General features: G+C 37.5%; 1 protein-coding gene across 5 annotated transcripts in view; it reads left to right on the top strand.

Annotated features, from left to right (window-relative positions):
- Positions 1–320: 320 nt before the first annotated feature.
- Positions 321–6,000, top strand: part of st18 (ST18 C2H2C-type zinc finger transcription factor) — a 35,343-nt gene continuing 29,663 nt past the window's right edge. For 3 of the 5 annotated variants that reach the window (XM_055032967.1, XM_055032968.1, XM_055032970.1), the window contains exon 1: positions 321–484. The gene's annotated coding sequence lies outside the window, so the exon portion shown is untranslated. Of the gene's footprint in view, positions 485–4,192; positions 4,364–6,000 lie in introns of those variants that run through there. The other 2 variants (XM_055032969.1, XM_055032966.1) reach the window with 2 other exon arrangements.

The following is a 6,000-nucleotide window of genomic DNA, read 5'->3' as shown; positions in this document are numbered from 1 at the left end:
CTGTTGTATATGAAAAAACCTGACAGAGTTGGAGGAAGAGAAAAAGATCACCTCTGTGTGTGACCCTGGGTGTAAGTTTCATCCTCAGTGAGCTCACATTAGAAAAAGAAAAAAAATCTGTGGTGTCTGTGGAAGCGTCCGCGCGCCTGAGTGGAGGCTAGTGCGCGCATCTGCCTCCTTGTGTGCCTGTTTGTGTGTTGTTTTTTCTTTTTTTTTTTGCGGATGTGGGAGTAGAGCGAGGAGGGACGGGAGGGAAGGTATGGGGAGGGGGGTTTGGTGGCTGTTGATGTGCAAATGTGCATCATGTTGAAGGGCTGTGAATGGGGAGGTGTGACGTAAAAAGGGACCCGAACGCAGGTGCTTATCTCGAGGCTGTCAAAGGCACAGTATGTCATATTCCTGGGGACTACCTTTCAAAGCCGCAGCACCAGCTCAGCTATCAAGAGACTGGGAGAAAATCAAACTTTTTGGATCACAGCAATAGGTTGGTGTCAAAGTTCTTTTTATTTATTATACTGACTGTTTGGTTAGCATTTATTATCACTGATCCACCGTATTGCGTGCGTATAATGACAGGGCTTTTAGCTGATGCTGTTGTAGATGCTGTCTGGGCAGGTTTAAAACGGGAGCTGAAATATACAAGTGATGGAAACTTATTCAGATTCACAGTTAGATTTCACCCATCTGCTTAACTTCTGCTGTGAGAATTAAAAGAAGAAAAAAAAAGAAGAAGAAGAAGAAAAAAAAGAATTATGCTGGCAATTGTATTGTACCATGTCAGGGGGTATTTAAAGAAATCTTGCACTGATGGTGAACACTGCATGTCTGCTAAAACCGGCATTTTCAAAATCTTTGCTGGAAAGCAAGCACAGCTTCTGTTCAGGTTTCAGACAGTTTGAGAGGAGATTAAATGGCTCAAACTGCTTTTTGAGAGGCATGACCTATTTTTGATCATCCAGATAGCATGAGATACTGTCTCCCCAGATTAGATCTGCTGTGTTTGTGCAGAGAATAAGCTTGTCTTAGAAGAACACATGTTCGCATTGTGTGAGGAGACAAAGCGTTGTCAGGTTGCCTGTGGCTTTGACAGTGACAGCTGTACATACAAGACCACTGAGCCTAATGCACTTAAACATTTACTTTCTGTTCCAATAACATGTTTGAGCAGTCAGGCAAGTGTTTTATTGCCTCTTGTTCTGGGTTTCAAATAATTTGTATTGGAAGTTTGAAAACTATCCAAATTGTGACCATAAAGTAAATTACAAATCACTTTGTCTCACATGTTCCAAAGAGTAGTCAGCTGGAGCGAAACAACACTGAATTTCTGCAATTATTTGCCTGGTAATCATGTTAAAGTTTGAAAAGATGTGCAAATCTTCAATCTGGAGTGATGATAATTCAGTTGAGAGGTTAACTTTTAGTGTCAGACGTGGACAACCCTTAGGTTTAAACAAATTGTGAGGAGTTGAAGCACTCAGCAGTCTCCAGAGTAACTATTGATTCAGGAGGCTGGATGCTAGCTAGAAAAGTTCATGATTTACCAGTAACTCGCAGCTCTCTAATGGCTCCTAATCTACCCCGTACGACCAGTCTTTAAGTCGACTCTTGTTCAGCAAAAGGAGGACTTCTTGAAAAAAATAAAAAGAAGAATGAGAAAAGCGTAAATAGGTTACTGCATGACTTTCAATCTTCAGCAGATGGTCCCCTCTATATCTAAGTTGTAAATAACATTTCACTTGCACAGTTTTCTGGGGGCATCTGCATATTTCAACGTTCAATATATTCCACTTCTTCAGAAATAGTTATTTTTTTAATCTTGTTTCCAAACACACACCTAAATTCACAAATACGCTTTAATCCGAGACTTTAATTACTGGAAAAAGTTCAGCCAGTTATTCATGAAAGAGAAAGAAAGTGCTTTCAAAGTTACACCTCTACACTTTGTTTTAATTATAAAAGCAGCAAAGGGCTGTGGCAGGTCTGTGTGTCACAGCTGTGATAAATAAAAGACATTGCTCCTCTCTCATCCATACCCCTTCCTCTTCAAAGCCCATGGATGTTAGTTGCTTCACAACTCATTAATGTAACCAGTGTTTGCTGTCAAGGAACTGTCCATGGTACCTGCTGTAAAAAAGAAACCGATTTAGAAACTTACTAACTCCTCCACATTGTTGGAAAACGGACAGCAACTGAATTGGAAACGTAGATCTTCCTTTACTCTGACTAAATAAAAAAGCCGTTTTAGGTATAATTGTCAAAAATTTCTTACTGTTCTGGGAATTTTAGTCCAAGTGTCTTCAGGGCAGTCTGACAGAATCACACAAATCAGAACCGATTTAAAACACACCATGTTACCTGTTTTCGGCCCCAACTCAAACTTCAGCCAGTTAATCCTGAAAAAGGAATTATGTGGATTCGATTCAACTAAGGTTTTCTGAAATTATCCATCTGCTGTTGAGCAGCTGGTGATCGGATAAATGTAATTAATTGCTTAACTTTTGCAAAAGCACTGCAGTAAAAATAGTGCTGTCTGTGTATCCTAAAGGGGGAAAATTGTAGAGCAATAGCGGGATTTATAGCTCCTAGTTTTTAGTCTGACCGTACTCTACTGACATTTTAGGCAGTACTCCAAAGTAGTTGTGGGTTTGTTTAAAACTGGTTAGATGTCAATTTTATTGTGTAATATTATGTTTTGCACATTAAGAAATTACAGCTAAAAAGAAACAAACACGGTGAATATTGAGGTCTTAATTACATATTTTACGCTGACACCAAATTTATTTAAAAGTTGTCTCTTTCAGAGAAGATACGTTCAATTAGATATTTTATTATAACTTTAAGATTTTGAAAATTGTGTTAATCTGTAGGTGGTGTAGGCGGAAAATACATTTCCAAACCTTTCTGTGGTGAAAATGATTTTCCTAAAAACACCATAAAACAAAAAGAAAAATCCTTTCACTTAATTCGTAAATGTGCTTGACAGGGCAAGCTTGTAAAATCCTTCCAATTAATAATACACTGGATTTTTTTTATCTGTATTTTTTTTTTCGAAATATATTTCAGAATATACCTTGATTGTAATGTACCTCATTGGCTGCGGTTTTGTTTGTTGGCCTAACTATAAAGGATCTGCTTATACCCTCGTGGGTTGGGAAGAATTAGGATTTATGAATTTATTTCCTCTGTTGTATTGTTTAAACAGCTTTGGTTTAGTTTTGATCCCTTCCTCTTGCCTTTGAGGCTGTTCCACGGTGTCAGCTGTTGACTGATAGTAAGAGAACTGCCTCACAGTGTGAATGAAAGAAAACTAGCGGTTGGTAAACACTGATAAGGGATAAATAGAAAGCGGTCAGGCAGAGATAGTTCTGTGGGAGCCCAGATTGTGTGCGGTCTGTTAAAATGAGATTCTGAGCCTGTCCTTTTTATTCTTCCTCCCCTCCCCTCCTCTGTGCGGCGTTTGTCTGGAAAATCTCCAGTGACCCGGCTCGGCAGTCCCAGGCTGCAGTATTCTCTTTTTGTATTTGTTTTGTTTTCTAACAAGGGTCAAGTTGGCCAATAGACATGTCCCTTATGCTTATAGACAGCTGTCATGACTTCAAGTACTTACAATGGCTACATTTTCTAGGCGTTCTGCACCAACAGGGACAGCTCAAATAAACAATAAATGAATAAATAAATAAATAACTATTTCCACAAACTATAGGGAGACTTTTTGTACTTATTTTCACATCATTTACTTCCAAATCCTGGGACCTGAGTTTAAAATTCTCCAAATCTCTCTATTTCATTTAAGCATTATCAATTAAGACTGCATGAATATATAAATTATTTTATTAAAGTGATATACTTTCACTTATAAATTTTAATTGTGAAATTTCTCACCTAAAGGCAGTGATAATAACTGTTGCATTTAGTTCTTTTTTTTTTTTTTTTCCCCAGAAACGAATCTTGTTCTTGATCCTGATGTGAATCTGTGATATATGTCATAAAAAGACCTTTAGAGCTTTTTACCTTGAGGATCACCAAGTGGTGTATTTACACAGAAAATAATTCAGCCCACTGTAGCCCAGCAGCTAATGAGTTTGGTTGTTAAGTAAACGACACAAAGGCTACCCTGAAAAAAAAGGAAGAAAGAAAAAAAAAAGAGCAGGATTTTGGGGGGAATATCACAGTGTCTCTGCGCGCACACACATGAACACACACACACACACACACACACACACCGGCGTACACGCGACAACCAAAACGCGCTCTCGCAGCAGCGACACCGTGGACTATCCCGTAACCCCACCTCGACATCCTTCTGCTCCGTCTCCTCCCTGATGTCCCCGACAGATGAAAAACAAAGGCTAAAAGGGGCATGGTAAGTCAAGCTTGTGATTCTGCCCTGTCGGACATGTTAACGCGAGAGCGTTCAGACGTATAGGGGAGACAAGTGATTCTGTTTGCCTGCGTAAGGATGCGCTGTGCTGTGTAATCCTCAGGCTCAGATAAGTGGATTAATGACCGGGTCAATGACAGGGATGCTTTAGTCATTTTTAAAATTTCATTTCTGAAATAGGGGACTCGGGGAAACACTGGCACATTTTTAGTTTTGTCATTTTTAACTTCTGAATCGCTGCTTAAACTTTCGGTTCGCTGTTAACTTTATTTTCCTGTCTGCAAAACGTGTTTTGTATTCAATAAATAATACTGGTTGGTGCTAAATCTCTTAAGATGTTTTAGTTGAGTTTTGTAGTTTAGTCTTTTTTTTTTTACGGTTTACCCTAAAAGCAAAGTGTTTAACAGACAAGAGGAGGGCTGCTCAAAAGATTGTTTTGTTAAAGCACTCAAGCTCAGTTTGAATCAATTACCGAACTGCTCAGTTGCACACTTAGCAATATAAGATGCCTGTTCTCCATACACAGGCAAATTAGACTGTGTGGTTCTTTTTTACCTACTGCCTGGCGCTGGTTTTCAAATCCCCAGAATAGTAGCACTAGACTAGAACATCAGTGTACAAAATTCAAGTGCTTTGGCATATCGTGCTCTTGTGTCAAGCTCGAATGTGGGTTAAAGTCCATGGTGTATATTAAAGCCTGGACTTAAGTCAAATTTACATTTTGTCAAAGATTACTCCCTGTATTGATGCATATAATCATATTCATGGACCATCTGCTGATTTGGCAAGCACAGATCAAACTCACAAAACAGCCCTGCTAACCTTTTAAGTACAAAATAGTCTGGCTTAACTCAGAAGTGTGTGTGTGTCTGTGTGTGTGTGTGTGTGAGTGTTAGAGATTGGATAATACTTAATTTGATCATCCAGGCTGCTTTTGCCATGTTTTATTTTATCACGATGGCTTTGGTTGCAGACCCGGATTTATGTTTTAAAAAGTAAACATGGCAGTTTACAAAGACAATGTACAAAGGTCTGTTGATGAATAGCAAACAATAGCAAGGGCTTCTTTGTTGATGGTCTGTTTTGAGTTAAGAAATTGATCAAAACACCCACATTATAATAAAAAAAAAAGTCTAAATACTTTTTGAAGAAATTATTAGAAAAATGTCAAAATAAATCATTTCTCTAAGACAAGTCAAAATTACAAGAGAAAGAGTCAAAACACTTCCAAGAAAAGTAAAAAAAAAATAATGAGAAATGAGTTTAAATGAAAAAGTTACAAATAATTTTTCAACCAAAAATGTAATTGATAAAAGTGACAACATAAAAGTTCAAGACAATTTTTCAAGAAGTTAGTCTGACATGGAAAACTTTATAAACTATTTCCAGAAAAAAAAGACTCAATTGCAAGATTAATTTAGTAGAATGGTCAAACAAAAAAAGTTATTTTCATGTACAGAAAAAATTAAAAATGTTTTTTTAAAAAAAAGTATTCACAAAATACTAAATATTGTGTATAAAGCTGGGATGAGGAGAAAAAGATTACAAAAATTGCAATCAATAAATTGAGCTAAAAGATCAACAGTAGCTGCATCAGGAATAATTAAAATGCTTTAATG

This window comes from Poeciliopsis prolifica, unplaced genomic scaffold (assembly GCF_027474105.1).
Source record: "Poeciliopsis prolifica strain line A6 unplaced genomic scaffold, Auburn_PproV2 SCAFFOLD008, whole genome shotgun sequence".
Taxonomy (NCBI): domain Eukaryota; kingdom Metazoa; phylum Chordata; class Actinopteri; order Cyprinodontiformes; family Poeciliidae; genus Poeciliopsis; species Poeciliopsis prolifica.
The sequence above is the reverse complement of the archived record's forward strand: the minus strand, read 5'-3'. Positions and strand labels throughout refer to the sequence as shown.